Genomic DNA, 15,349 nt, shown 5'->3' on the forward strand with positions numbered 1-15,349 from the left:
GTGATAGAGATTGTTACAGGTTCCTCCTGTCACATCCTGATTAATGATTGCCACTTCACTACCCTGCACCTCTGCTCTCTCGTTACTTTTCGACTTTTTTAAACTTCTCTTCAATTGAACCCTCCCCCCCCACTATTTAGTTTAAAGCCTTATCTACAACCCTAGTTATATGATTTGCCAGGACACTGGTCCCAGCATGGTTAAAGTGAAGCCCATCCCAACAGAACAGCTCTCTCTTTCCCCAGTACTGGTGCCAGTGTCCCATGAATCAGAATCCATTTCTCCCACACCAATCTTTGAGCCACACATTTACCTCTCTAATCTTATTTACCCTAAGCCAATTTGCACGTGGCTCAGGCATTAATTCGGAGATTATTACCTTTGTGGTTCTGCTTTATAATTTGTCCCCGAGCTGCTCATAGTCCCTCAGCAGAACCTCTTTCCTAGTCCTACCTATGTCGTTGGTACATACGTGGACCACGACAACTGGATCCTTCCCCTCCCACTCCAAGTTCCTCTCCAGCCCAGAAGAGATGTCCTTAACCTTGCCACCAGGTAGGCAACACAACCTTCGTGACTCTATCTTTGCTGCAGAGAACAGTATCTATTCCCCTAACTATGCTATCCCCTATTACTACTACATTTCTCTTTTCTCCCCCCACTTGAATGGTGCTCTGTACCATGGTGCTGTGGTCAGTTCGCTCATCCTCTATGCAGTCTGTGCCCTCATCCACACTGGGAACAAGAACCTCATACCTATTGGATAACAGCAATGGCTGAGGTTCCTCCAAAGCTAAATTCTGGATCCCCATACCTGCCTCATTTGCAGTCACACCCTCCTGTCCCTGACCACGGTCCAAATTTGATGTAATTAATCTAAGGGGTATGACTGTCTCCTGAAACACAGCGTCCAGGTAACTCTCCCCCTCCCTGATGTGTCGCAGTGTCCGCAGCTCGGACTCCAGCTCATCAACTCTGAGCCGAAGTTCCTCGAGCAGCCAACACTTGCTGCAGATGTGATCACTGTGGATTGCACTGGCGTCCACCAGCTCCCACATACTACAGCTACAACACATTGCCTGCCCAGCCATCTCTATTCTATTTAATTAATTAATTTGGATCTCAGTATTTAAAAAAATAATTATTTGTGTACTCTTAACCTGTAATGATGTCTCTAGATTTAAATCGCTTGGCCAAACAAAAAAGAGATACTAGCTAGCACTCCTTGATGTCAAGAGCAGTCACTGGCACCTCAGCTCTAGAATTCAGCTCTTTTGTCCTTGTTTGGACAAGGCTGTAATGAGTTCTGGAGTCAAGTGGTTCTGGCAGAATATAAACTGATACCTTCCATCATTTTGCTGATGATTGAGAATGGAATGATGCGGCGGTAATTGGCCAGATTGGATTTGTCCTGTGTTCTGTGGACAGGAAATACCCCTCGGTAATTTTCCACTCTGACTGTTAAATGCCATGTTGTAGCTAAAATAAAAGCAAAATACTGCGGATGCTGGAAATCTGAAACAAAAACAAGAAATGCTGGATTCACTCAGAGTGAATCCAGCATTTCTTGTTTTTGTGCCATGTTGTAGCTATACTGGAATAACTTGGCTGGAGGCATGGCTTCTGAAGTACAGTCTTCAGCACTACAACTAGGATTTTATCGGGGCTGCATAGCCTTTGCTGTATCCCATGCGCTCAGCCGTTTCTTGATTTCACCACCTTTTCAAGAGAAATTAGGGATGGGCAATAAATGCTGGCCCAGACAGTGATGTTCACATCCCGTGAAAGAATAAAAATAAAATGACGTGGCGGGGTCCCCAATCATTGAGGATGGGGATGTTTGTGGCACCTCCTCCTCTGGTCAATTGTTTAAATGTTCACCATCATTCACGACTGGCTGTGGGAGGACTGCAGAGCTTTTATTTGATCTTTTGGTTATGGGATAGCTTGGTTCTGTCTCTAGCATGCTGCTTTTGCTGTTTAGCATGCATATAGTCCTGTGTTGTAACTTTACCAGGTTGGCTTCTCATTTTCAGATATGCCTGGTGCTGCTCCTTTACACTCCTCATTAAACAGGGTTGGTCCCTTGGCTTGATGGTAATGGTAGTGCGAGGGAATAGCCAAGCCATGCAGTTACAGGTTGAGGTGAAATACAGTCCTAATGCTGTTGATGACCCACAGTGCCCCATGTATGCCCAGTTTTGAGCTGTTAGATTGTTCTGAATGTATCCCATTCAGCATGGTGATAGTGCTGCACAACACGATGAAGGGTATCCTCAGTGTGAAGATGGGGCCTCATCTTCATGAGGACTATACAGTTGCCACTCCTACAAATAATGTCATGGACATATGCATCACTTATCGGCCTTTTGGCTAAGATCAAGTGTAGTATCTGTTCTTATCAGTGCTTATTTGATTGAGAAGAGACCATAATCATTGCCTTTTAATCCTGGGGAAGCTTTGTGTAAAATGGCTATAACCAATTTTCGAGCTTCGGGCCAGGGAGTGCGCAACACCGTTCAGGTGGTCATGAAGGACAAGGAAGGAGATGCACCGGTCGATCGCACCTTCTTCATCAAGAAAATTCTCTTGGATTGCTGCGGATTTCAAGCGACGGACGTCTTCTGCCTGCAGGATTTCCCCAGCAGTGGATACTTCGACATGACGTTCCGGAACGTGGCGGGATGCATCAAGTTCCTGAAGGCGTTCAAGGAGAAAGGGGACCGGGCGCCACTGTCGATCCTCACAGCAGAGCCGCTCTTCACCCTTCCGTCACAACGGGACCAGGTGGTGACGATTCACCTCTACAACCCCCATGTTCTGGTGGTGGATGTACTCACCTTTCTCGCCAGGTACGTCGAGGTGGCCGGCAGCAGCACCTCTTTGGGATTTGGACCAGCAAGCGGCAGGTCAAGGTGACCTTGAAGGTAGATCCCAGTGGAGCCATCATCCACCCTCCCTCCAGCTTCGCTATCGGGGGAAGTTGAGGCTTCTTGGTCTACGCTGGGCAGCCAGAGTTTGCCGCACCTGTGGCAAATCTGGTCACATGGCAGCCAACTGCAGCACGGTTGTTTGCAAGAACTGCAAGGAGGAAGGCCATCAGACCAAGGACTGTAAGCAGACTAAGTGTTGCAACTTGTGCGGTGCAGCAGGCCATCTCTACAAAACCTGCCCCAAACGCTGCCTCAGTTATGCTCAGGCGGCAAGGTCCAAGGAAAAGCCGGGAGAAGGTTCGACGAAGGCGTCCGGTGTTTGAAAGGAGACCAGCAACTTTCTCCGCAGTGAGGAACTTCAACCTGAGAAGGAGAAGGAAGGGGAGGCAGCTGAAACCAGCGACCCAGCACCTACCCAGCGCCCGGAAACCCCTCCTCCACAGACAGAATCAATGGAGGAGGAGGCAGCAGATGGACAAACAGGTCAGTGGCAAGTGGTCCAGAGGAAAACCACAAAGAAAAAACATCCCAAAGCGGAACAGGCCACCACCCAAACCAGTGGTAAGAGGAGGCTATCTTCTGAATCAGACTGCAACAACTCCTCTTCACTGGACGGGGGAATGCTGGAACGACAGCCCCTTCAAAAGAGGCGGCAGAACTCCGAGATGGATGATAAAGCATCCCAGCCCCCGGGCACTGGAAGCTGTGATGGGCCCGGCGTGCCCCAACCCCAATGCGCCACACGTAACGACGTGGCCAACGCATCTCAGCTCCGGGACACCGGGAGCAAAGACACGTCTGGCGCACCTGAGCTCCGGGAGACCGGGAGCTGTGATGTTTTCGAGGAGGAACAGATGGAAGCAGCTGAGGACAACCCAATCCCCTCTGCCTACAAGACTCCCCCGATGTCACCCGAGCGGAACAAACACTGCATGAAAAAGCAGGAGGGGTTTCTGAGCCCAACCAACGTGAACCTGCTTGCTCACACTATGGGTATGCAGGAACATCCCGAAGGACTGGGACTAGCAAGGACAAATGGTATGGGAAGCAACAAATAACTTTTTAAAAATGGGCGTAAGAATTGCTTCCATTAATGTGCGTAGCATTAAATCTACTGCGCGATGTGTTTCAACCTTGGATTACCTCGCCAAGGTCAAAGCTGACCTACTGTTTCTGCAGGAGTGTGGAATACCACACCTCAGCACCTACAGGCAGTGGTCGCGATGGTGGTCCCACGGGCCATCGATCTGGTCGGGGGGTAATGATTGCCGTTCCTCCGGCCTGGGTATTCTGCTGCGGGGAGGTAACTTCACCATCTCCGAAGTTAAGGAGGTGGTGGGCGGCCGCCTCTTCGTAGCAGACGTGATGTACAACAACGCTCCGCTCCGGTTGATCAACGTGTACGCCCCGGTACAACGCAGCGAGCGGCTGACCGTCTTCCAGCAGCTCCCACTGCTGCTGGCGACGTCCAGGCCGGTCATCCTAGGCGGTGACTTCAACTGCATCATCGATGCGGCTGGACGATCCGGCAGTGACGACAGCAAACTGGACACTACGTCCAGATTCCTAATAGAAACAGTTAAAGATGCCAAACTGCACGATGTCTTCAGTAAACCTGCAGACGGAGCGCAGCACAGATACACATGGTCAAGATCGGACGGGTCTGCCCGTTCCAGGATTGACTTCCTGTTTGTGTCCAGTGCTGTCACGGTCGGATCCACCGACGTCAAGCCGGTGTTCTTCTCCGACCACTGCCTCTTACTGGCTGACTGTCACTTACAGGACGACCAATGCTACACTGCTGACCCCAGAGAACGTTGAGGAACTCAAAAGGGATTACAATGGTTGGAGGACCGTGAAACCCCTCTTTGAGTCTCCAGTTCACTGGTGGGAAGCAATCAAGGAGAACATCAAGAGGTTCTTCATCCACAAAGGTGTTCAGAGGGCGAGAGAGAGACAGAGGGAAATGTCCCGACTCCAGAAAAGTATGCAAAATCTACTCCAGTTGCAGTCAATGGGGGTCGGGGTCAAAGAGGACCTCCAAGAGGTGAAGAGCCAGCAGATCTCGCTCTTTGCCACGGAGACCTCCAAGATCATCTTCCAGTCCAGAGTCTGCTCCATCGAGCAGGATGAGACGTGCTCGCGTTACTTCTTCCAAAAGGTACACAGAGAGAGCTCTGTTATCAGCAGCCTGAAGGAAGAAGATGGCTCGGTAAAGTCTTCGCAGTCCGACATACTAAGGATCAGCTAATCCTTTTATGCTGGGCTGTATGACGCGAAGCCCACAGACAGCAGAGCCTCCCAGTCCTTCCTGTCATCTATCACAGAGGTCTTAGATGACAGCAGGAGGGAGAGATTGGACAAGCCGCTAACTCTGGACGAGCTGACAAAGGCCGTCGAGTTCTTCGAGACGAGTAAAACTCCCGGGAGCGACGGCTTACCGGTCGAGTTGTACTCGGGCCTGTGGGACTGGGTCAGCACGGACCTGCTGGAAGTATACGAGAGTATGCTCCTGGCCGGCAGCATGGCAGAATCCATGAGGAAAGGCATCATCACCCTCATTTACAAGCAGAAGGGGGAGAGGGCAGAAATCAGAAATTGGCAGCCCATCTCACTGCTTAATGTTGACTACAAGATTCTGTCCAAAGTCATAGCCAGTCGAGTCAAATCTGCTCTGGAGTTGGTGATTCACCCCGATCAGACCTGTACTGTACCTGGCAGGAAGATCTCTGATAGCCTCGCGCTACTCAGGGATACGATCGCCTACGTACGGGACAGGAGGGTGGACACCTGCCTCATCAGCCTGGACCAGGAGAAGGCTTTTGACAGGATACCGCACACCTACATGATGGACGTGCTTTCCAAAATGGGGTTTGGGGAGGGAATCTGCAATTGGATCCAACTGCTCTACACAAACATCAGTAGCGCAGTCTCAATCAACGGGTGGGAATCGGAAAGTTTCCCGATCAAATCTGGAGTCAGACAGGGCTGTCCTCTCTCCCCGGTCTTGTTTGTTTGCTGTATTGAACCCTTTGCTGAGTCTATTAGGAAGGATGCGAGCATAAGAGGGGTGACAATCCCAGGCAGCGGAGGCACTCAGGTTAAAACCTCCCTGTACATGGATGACTTCGTCGTCTTCTGCTCGGATCCGTTGTCCATTAGCAGACTGATGAGCATCTGCGACCAGTTCGAACTGGCCTCGGGAGCCAAAGTTAACCACGGCAAGAGCGAGGCCATGTTCTTTGGGAACTGGGCTGACCGATCCTTTGTCCCCTTCACCGTCAGGTCAGATTACCTGAAGGTGCTGGGGATATGGTTCAGAAGGGCTGGGGCGTGCACCAAAACATGGGAGGAGCGAGTAGCCAAGGTACGACAAAAGTTGGGCATATGGGGGCAGCGATCTCTCTCCATTGTGGGTAAGAACCTGGTCATCAGGTGCGAGGCGCTCACGTTGTTGCTCTACGTGGCGCAGGTCTGGCCCATACCCCACTCCTGCGCCGTGGCAGTCACCCGAGCCATTTTCCGCTTCATCTGGGGATCTAAAATGGACCGGGTCCGGAGGGACACGATGTTCAAATCTCTGGACAAGGGCGGGAAAAATGTACCCAACGTGGCCCTCATCCTGATGACCACCTTCGTGTGCGGCTGCATCAAGCTGTGTGTCGACCTCCAGTACGTAAACTCCAAGTGTCACTACGTGCTGAGGTTCTATCTGTTCCCGGTGTTGTGAAGGATGGGCTTGGCCACATTGCCGCGGAACGCTCCATGCAGTTGGACCGTACCGTACCACCTATCCTTCGTGGAGCAGTTTCTGCGGGAAAACACCTTTGACCACCGGTCCATCAGGCAGTGGTCTGCACAGAATGTCCTCAAGGCCCTGCGGGAAAAGGAGACGGTGGATGCTGTCGGATGGTTCCCCGAGCAGACCATCAAAGTCATTTGGCGGAATGCCTCATCACCAGAACTTTCAAACAAGCACCAAGATGTAGCTTGGCTGGTGGCAAGAGCCCTCCCCATCAGATCCTTCCTGCATGCCCGAAGTCTTACCCCCTCCGCACAATGCCCCCGCGGTGGCTGTGGTGGGGAAGAGACGGTTGCCCACCTCCTCCTGGAATGTGTCTTTGCAAAGCAGGTGTGGAAAGAGATGCAGTGGTTTTTGTCGAGGTTCATCCCAAGCAGCTCTGTAACACAGGAGTCTGTGCTCTACAGGCTGTTCCCAGGGACGCACACCGAGACAAACATCAACTGCTGCTGGAGGACTATCAATTCGGTGAAAGACACCCTTTGGTCTGCCCGAAACTTGCTGGTCTTCCAGCGCAAAGAGTTGTCCACCACCGATGGTTGCAGACTGGCACATTCCAAGGTCCAGGACTACGTGCTGAGGGACGCACTAAAGCTTGGGGCAGCCGCAGCAAAGGCTCAATGGGGAAAGACCACAGTGTAAGGACCCCCACCAAGCTGAACTGAGGGGCTGGATCCATGGGAAACCCCTCAAACTGTATCGTTGATATTTTCATTTGCTGTAAATGTAAAACTGTAATTGGCATGACAATAGTGAAAGGGAAGGGTTGTGAAGAAACTCATGATAGTATAGAAGGAAACTGATCTCCCTTGAAATGTTTGTATTTTTTGATGCTGTTTGAAACTGTTTGGCAATGTAATTTTTGCAGATTTTTATGAATAAAGTATATTTTGGGAGTCCTTCAGGACTCAGCCAGCTCGGTCAGTAGTGAGGCTACCAAGTCATTCTTAGTGACGGACATTAAAGTCCCCCACAAAGAGTACATACCGTGCCCTTGAAAATTGCAGGGTCAACTGGGCTGAGTATGCCCTTGTCATGTCAAAAATCTAATGACTAGGTAGATGCCAAATGGTCTGTCCATTTGTACTATAATTTTTTGTAGCAATTTTGATAAAATGGTGTTCAACATGGAGGAGTACTGATTCATGAGCTGAGGGAGGGCAGGAGGTTGTAATCATCCCATGTTTGACCTGATGAACTGACAGCGCAAATAGAAATAAATAAGTACGATCTGATAGCCATTACAGAGACATGGCTGCAGGATGACATAGATTGGGACCTGAATATTGAAGGGAACAAGTCATTGAGGAAGGACAGGAAGCTAAGAAAAGGTGGAGGGGGTTGCTCTGTTAATTAATGATGCTATTAGCACAATTGCGAGGGATGACCTAAGTTCAGGAAACCAGGATGTAGAAGCGGTTTGGGTAGAGATGAGAAATGATAAAGGCAAGAAGTCACTTGTGGGAGTGATGTACAGGCCCCCTAACAGTAACCACATGGTAGGGCAGAGTATAAAGGAGTATAAATGAGTGTTTGACAGAAAGGCACGGCGATAATCATGGGGGATTTTAACTCCATATAGACTGGAAAAATCAGATGGACAAAGGTAGCCTAGATGAGGAGTTCATAGGATGTTTCCAAGATAGTTTCTGAGAACAGCACATTCTGAAGCCAACCAGAGAGCAGGCTATACCAGACCTGGCATTGTGCAATGAGATAGGATTAATTAATGACCTCATGGGGAAGGCACCCCTAGGCAGCAGCAATCATAATATGATTGAAGTTTACATTCAGTTTGATGGAGAGGAGAGGGTCTAAGACTAGTATTTTAAAACTTAAATAAGGGCATTTTGAGGGCATGACAGCACAGCTAGCTAAAGTTAACTGGCAAATTAGGTTAAGCAATAGGTCAATAGAGATGCAGTGGCAGGAATTTATGGGGATATTATAGAATACACAGAATAGATACATTCCAATGAGAAAGAAAAATTTCAAGGGGAGGACCCACCATCCGTGGTTAACTAAAATAGTTAAAGATAGTATCAAACCTGAAGAAAAAGCATATAATTGTGCAAATGTGGTTGGCAGGTCCAAAGATTGGACACAATATAAAAACAGCAAAGAATGGCTAAAAGATTGATAAGGAGGGAAAAATTAGAGTACGAGAGAAAGCTAGCTAGAAATATAAAAACAGATAGTAAGAGTTTCTATAGATATTAAAAAAAGAAAAGAGTGAGCAAAGTGAAGGTTGGTCTGATAGAAAGTGAGTCTGGAGAATTAATAAGGGAAAATAAGGAGATATCAGATGAATTAAACAGGTATTTTGCATCGGTCTTCAGTATAGAGGATACAAGTAACATCCCAGAAATAGCTGTAATTCAGGAAATGGAAGGGAGGGAGGAATTCAAGAAAATATAATCACCAGGGAAGTGGTACTGAGCAAATTTTTGGAGTTGTGGGCTGACAAGTCCCCAGGTCCTGATGGACTTCATCCTCAGGTTTTACAAGAAGTGGCTAGGGAGATAGTTGATGCGTTGCTTTTAATTTTCCAAACTTCTCTAGATTCAGGGAAGGTTCCATTAGATTGGAAAATAGTGAATGTAACTCCTTTATTCAAAAAGGGAGGGAGACAGAAAGCAGGCCAGTTAGCTTAACATCTCTCATAGGGAAAATGTTAGAAGCTATGAGTAAAGATGTTATAGCAGGTCCAGCTCTAATTTTAAGGTTATGCCCCCTTGTTTTGGACTCCCACTACCAGAGGAAATAGTTTCACCCTATCTACCCTGTTAACTTATATTTATTTTATATTTAGAGATACAGCACTGAAACAGGCCCTTCGGCCCACCGAGTCTGTGCCGACCATTAACCACCTATTTATACTAATCCTACACTAATCCCATATTCCTATCACATCCTCATCTGTCCCTATATTTCCCTACCACCTACCTATACTAGTGACAATTTATAATGGCCAATTCACCTATCAACCTGCAAGTCTTTTGGCTGTGGGAGGAAACCCACGCAGACACAGGGAGAACTTGCAAACTCCACACAGGCAGTACCCAGATTTGAACCCGGGTCGCTGGAGCTGTGAGGCTGCGGTGCTAACCACTGCGCCATTTCTTGAATCAAATTTAAAAAGTGATTTAAAAAAAAACTTCTCGTAAATGATTTTCCTCTGTCATTTTTTTCCTCAGTAACTAAGATTGTCATGTCTAAAATAAGAATATGACTAAAAATTTTAAATTACATATTTCACAATAACACAATACATTAATCCTCTTTTACGTATTTCAGTATCTTCTTTAAGGTTTTTACTTAAAGGCCTCACCCTCTTCCTGCCTGGGCTTCAATTTGATATTTTTGCCCAGAGATTGAATTTTGATTAGGCACTCTAAGCACATGCAGTGTGCCTAGTTTCCCAAGATGAATCAATACCTTTCAGCCTGCTGTACTGATGGAATATTTTTCATCTTGCGCTTTTGATCAGTATGTTCCTCAAATAATTTTGAAAAGCAAGGGGAGGCTTTGTTGAGGTAAAATTTATATTGAATCTTTTAAGAGAGGTTGTGTGCGTTGATCATTTTAACTTAATATATTCTTGGGTTATGAAACCAAGGCGCATAAATGGAATTAAGGTTCAAATCAGCCTTGATCTAACTGAATGGTCAATTCTGTGCTCCAAGTGGGCAGTGTTACTGAAAGAGAGCACATTGTGGCAAGTTGCAAAAACTTAATTGACAGGTTGTGAATCTAGAACCTGCAATGGCCCTGTTGAGAGCATTAATTCAGCCTCAGAGTGTCCCAAAATGTTTTACAGTCAGTGAAGTACTTTTGACGTGTAGTCAGTGTCCTACATTACAACTGTGACTACACTTCAAAAGTACTTAAATGGCTGTAAAGCACAGCCTGAGGTCATGAAAGTCTGTACATCAATTTAAATCTGTCTTTTGTCACTGAACCGTTTTTATTTTCTCCTCGGATTAAAACAGTGTGCCTTTAAGACAGGGAGAGAAGCTTTTGGATTTCTGAGGCAGTGTGCCAGCTGCACTTGTTACCGAGACCACATCAGGAGAGAGAGGTCACATGGTATAATTTCGATATAGTTTCGATTTGACTGTGTGTAAAAACTGGTCTGAGCCAGTCATCAGCGAAGCGTGCTTACTGATGGAAAGAGCTGTCTATTTCTCAGCATAAATTCGACAATGAGCTACAGGCCGTCAATTGCGGAAGGAGGAAAAATCCCTTTGAATAGACCACTTGAATGCTGGAATAAAGTTTTGACTGAGAAACTGCTGGTTTTAAAATTCAAGTTGACTTATTGCTGTGCTCATTGTTGAAGAACTGTTTGATGCCTGCTGCAGCCGAGGTGCTTTGAATGCCTATGTACTGAAGGACTGTTTCTTCAAATCCGTGTGAAGACTTTGAGAGGCACTTGATTATTTTCACACTAGGATACCTCACCCATCAGGAACGTAACCCACAAGACTTATTTATTTATTCTTAAGAAACAGCTAATTTTTTAAAAAATAAATAGTTAATTTGTTGTTGTCTAAAGATACCTGGTTTGGTCTGTCTTATTCTCGGGATTACTAGAGTGTTTAATTTGCTGCTTTTCCGGTCGGGTGGGAAAACTTTAATAATATACTGCAACCTGTGGTGTGATGGGACTGAATCAACGGTGCATTGCTGCTGCCTTGGTCGCAACACTTTCAATGCAGGCAATGCAGCAGCAAACTTGCACAAAGCAAGATCCCACAAACAACAATGACATAAAGATCATATAATCTGTTTTCATAATGATGGTTGAGGGATAAATATTGGTTAGGTTTAGCTGATCTACACCTTAACTCCATGTGCTCACCTTTGTTCGACATCCCTTAGTATTCTCACTGTAGTCCCTGCTGTAAACCTTAGACAAGTTTCCTAACTCCAAATGTCACTGCTCACCCAGCAATAAGAAAGAACCTGGTTGTTAGCCAAATTCCAGATCACCTTCCAGGGTAATGGCAGATAGCAAGTGATCTGGAACACAGGGGCAAGGGTAGGGGATTCAGCCCCATGTACCTCACCTACCAAATCTTCTTGAATAACTTGACACATCCTTATTCTTTCTCAAAGAGTGTTGTTTTTGCTCAGGTAGCAGCTGCCACACTATATAAAAGGAAATTTACATACCCAATTGCAGTAAAGTGAATGGTCATTTTTGACAAATATTGATGTCAAATTTCCTTTTCAAAACTTATTTTTTGCCTGGATCAGCAGGGTTTTTGGATGAAACAGGCTTCTTTAGACCTTCAAAGTACTGCATTGTATGTGGGTGATGCAATTATCGATCAACCCATAGAGTTCAGCCTGTTAGGACTGAAGATGCAAGCAAGCTATACGTGGATTTGTCTCATGATAAATCTTTCATGTTATAGCCAGATCTTTGAAATAAGCTTGCATGGCTCGCAAGGTGCATTGTTAATATTCAGGTATTAAAACCTTGCTGCAATAGACTGCCTGTTTTTGACATCCTGTTGTCACAGTCTGAGGCTGAACCAGGCCATTTGCAATCTTGCCATCCTGTTTGATCCTGAGATCAGCCTCCGACCCATATGCTCTCCATCACCAAGTCCACTTACTTCGACCTCCGTAATGTCGTCCATCTCTGCCCCTACCTTAACTCATGTGCTGCTGAAATCCTCATCCATGTCTTTGTTACCTCTGGACTCTACTATTCCAATGCTCTCCTGACCAGCCTCCTACCTTACATTCTCCATAAACTTGGGCTCATCTAAATCTCGACTGCACATATCCTAACTCGCAGCAAGTTCAATTCACCCATCATCCCTGTGCACTCTGATCTACACAGGCCTCTGGTTTGGCAATGCCTCATTTTTTTAAAAATTCGTTCATGGGATCTGTGCATCACTGGCAAGGACAGCATTTTTTGTCCATCTCAAATTGTCCTTGAGAAGGCGACGGTGAAATTTTAAATTTCTCATCCTTGTGTTCAGATTCCTCCGTGGCCTCACTCCGCCCCATCTCTGTAACTGTCTTAGCCCTAAAATCCTCCGAGATCTCTGCAGTCTCCTGATTCTGGCCTCTTACCATCACACCAATATTGGCAGCCACTGCAATCAAAACTGAACCCTGCTTTTCTCTCTGTCCTGAGCCTCATATTTTACTCTGCTTCAAATGTTTATCCACTTGTCCCATATAAGATGCCATGGTCTCTGCTTCCTACACTTCCATCCTCCAACAATTCTCACTAATTTTTCTCTCCTGGAGTGACAATACAATTTAAATTAATGACTCTTCCTCACTTAATGCCCAAAGAAAATAGTCTTTCACTCGATCTAAATCCTTCATAACTTGATTTAAATAAACCTCCATTAAGCTTCTGGGTGCTTGCTATGCCTTTGGAAGGGGGCTTCTTAAACCCATCTTATCTTTCTAACTCAGAGCTGGGAGTGCTCCCAACTGGAGTAACTACAGCAACGAACCAGAACACACTGCACAGCTCTGCAGAACATCATGACCTCACATTTTAAGAACTCCTGACACCCATTGGGGTTAGATATAACCACACTGAACTCACCGCGAAAGGTTTAGCACATCACTCTCCTGACGTCAGGAAGCATATCTTCACACAAAGGGTAGTGGAAATCTGGAACTCTCTCCTCCCAAAAACTATTGAGGCTGGGGGCTAATTAAACATTTCAAAACTGAGACTGATAGATTTTTGCTATATGAAGGTATTAAGGGTTATGGAACCAAGGTGGCTGCATTTGAGTTAAAATACAGATCCACCCTGATCTAATTGAATGACAGAACAGGCTTAAGGGGCTGAATGGCCTCCTGTGTTGCTCTGTCAGAGGCTTTCAGCTGTAACAGTTCTCTGTGACACACTTAGGTTTATTTCATTTACCGTAGGGGTGGATGGTGGTGGACCCCACCTTTTCTAAACACAAGACTCAAATAACCAAGTGACTAAACTTCTTCAAATGCAGTTGCTAGATATCATTAAACGTCTGCATTGATAAGTAGATGAGGGAGAAAAGAATAGAAGGGATAGGTGTCGTAAGTGGGAGGAGGCTGTTGTGGAGCGTAAACATCGGCAGTTGGACCGAAATGGCTGTTCTTGTTTTGTAATTTCGGTGTAATTCTATGTCTGCAAAAGTGATCTATTTATTTTAGGTATAATTAACAAGTGGGCGTAACTAGACATTTGGTAACTATACTAGGCCTTTTGGGGTTTCATTCTTGTACTGCATAAAACACAACTTAAACAAGTCAAGTTTTGCACAAAATATAAACCCCCCTCTCAGAAGTTCGTCCCTCATTCTGACCCCAACATTTTCTGTCACGTACTGTAAGCAAAACGGTGTTCAACGGCGAGTTCTAGTATTACAAGGGTAAATAAAATAGAACTGTAATCCTGTTTTAAAAGGTTTTTTTTTCTTGTATCCTTTTTCTACGTTGTTTCGCCTTGGCCGGCCCTTTTCACTGCTGTAAAGATTAGATGGACTGTGCAAAACGTCTCGTTTAAATGCACCGTCTCCCTATTTCACACGGAGTCCTGACGGTGATGGGGGAATGCTATCAGATAGTGGGGGGTACATGAGACAGAATTATTCCCATTTGGTGCTGAGACGTCACATTGTAAGAAAATCTGCCTTGTTCCCAAAACCCTGCTGCTGTGTTGCTTGTTTGATTCATTATGATCCGAACATTGATATAGCATTCCGAAACTAGGACTATTATTTAATGGGTCGTGTTGATTGCAACGTGAAACCAATGCGTCTCCCCTGTCTGCCTTTAGGTGGAAATTGAATAGCACGTTTTAGATTATTCCCTGGGCTGTTTTTTTTTATTCACAGGGACTGCGGATGCACGATGGTGAGACTGCTGCTTTGCATCCTGCTGACTCATGGACTGATGCCCTCCACTTTTATGTCAAATCAATAATTCTCCCCCCTCCCCTCCCCGATGTCCCAGGATGGCTCTCTGCAGTGGAAGCAGGGCTTCCAAAATATCAAGAGCTTTTCCCTCGATTTCCTGCGAGAGAGCGAAATATATATATATATACAATTGCGTGATGAGGTACAGACATTAATATATATATAACTCCCCTGAATCTTCATATCTAGATCATGTTGTAGCAGAGAAGAGGCACTGCACACAGCCACGTACAATGATAGCAGCGGCGTTCCTGGTCTTGCTGAAGCCCTACAGTGTCCAATGCATTTTGCTGCTGTTACTGCTGCTGCTGGGCACCATCGCTACCATCTTGTTCTTTTGCTGCTGGCACCGCAAACTCCGCAAGGCTCGCCACCCCACCAAGTCGGTCGGCTCGGGCCGCTCCAGGAGTCGAGGTAAGGCAGCGGTCTGATGGTCCCGCCGTAGTTGCTCTGCGGATCCCGGCCCTCCACCCCATAGCATCGCCCCCTCCTCCTAAACCCACCCCCTCCACCCAATACCGTCCCTCGCCCTCTCCTCCTAAGCAATCCCCCTCCTCCCAGTCCCGTTCCCTCGAGCCCCCCCATCCTAAACCAACCGCTCCTCCCATTCCCGTCCCCCATCCCCCCTCCTCCCAAACCGTCCCTCATCCCCCCCTCCTCCCATT

At 46.6% G+C, this 15,349-nt stretch overlaps 1 pseudogene; it reads left to right on the forward strand.

Annotated features, from left to right (window-relative positions):
* Positions 1-2,353: 2,353 nt before the first annotated feature.
* On the forward strand, positions 2,354-2,462 carry LOC137368111 (U2 spliceosomal RNA; annotated as a pseudogene).
* Positions 2,463-15,349: the final 12,887 nt, after the last annotated feature.

This window comes from Heterodontus francisci, chromosome 3 (genome assembly GCF_036365525.1).
Source record: "Heterodontus francisci isolate sHetFra1 chromosome 3, sHetFra1.hap1, whole genome shotgun sequence".
Lineage (NCBI taxonomy): Eukaryota > Metazoa > Chordata > Chondrichthyes > Heterodontiformes > Heterodontidae > Heterodontus > Heterodontus francisci.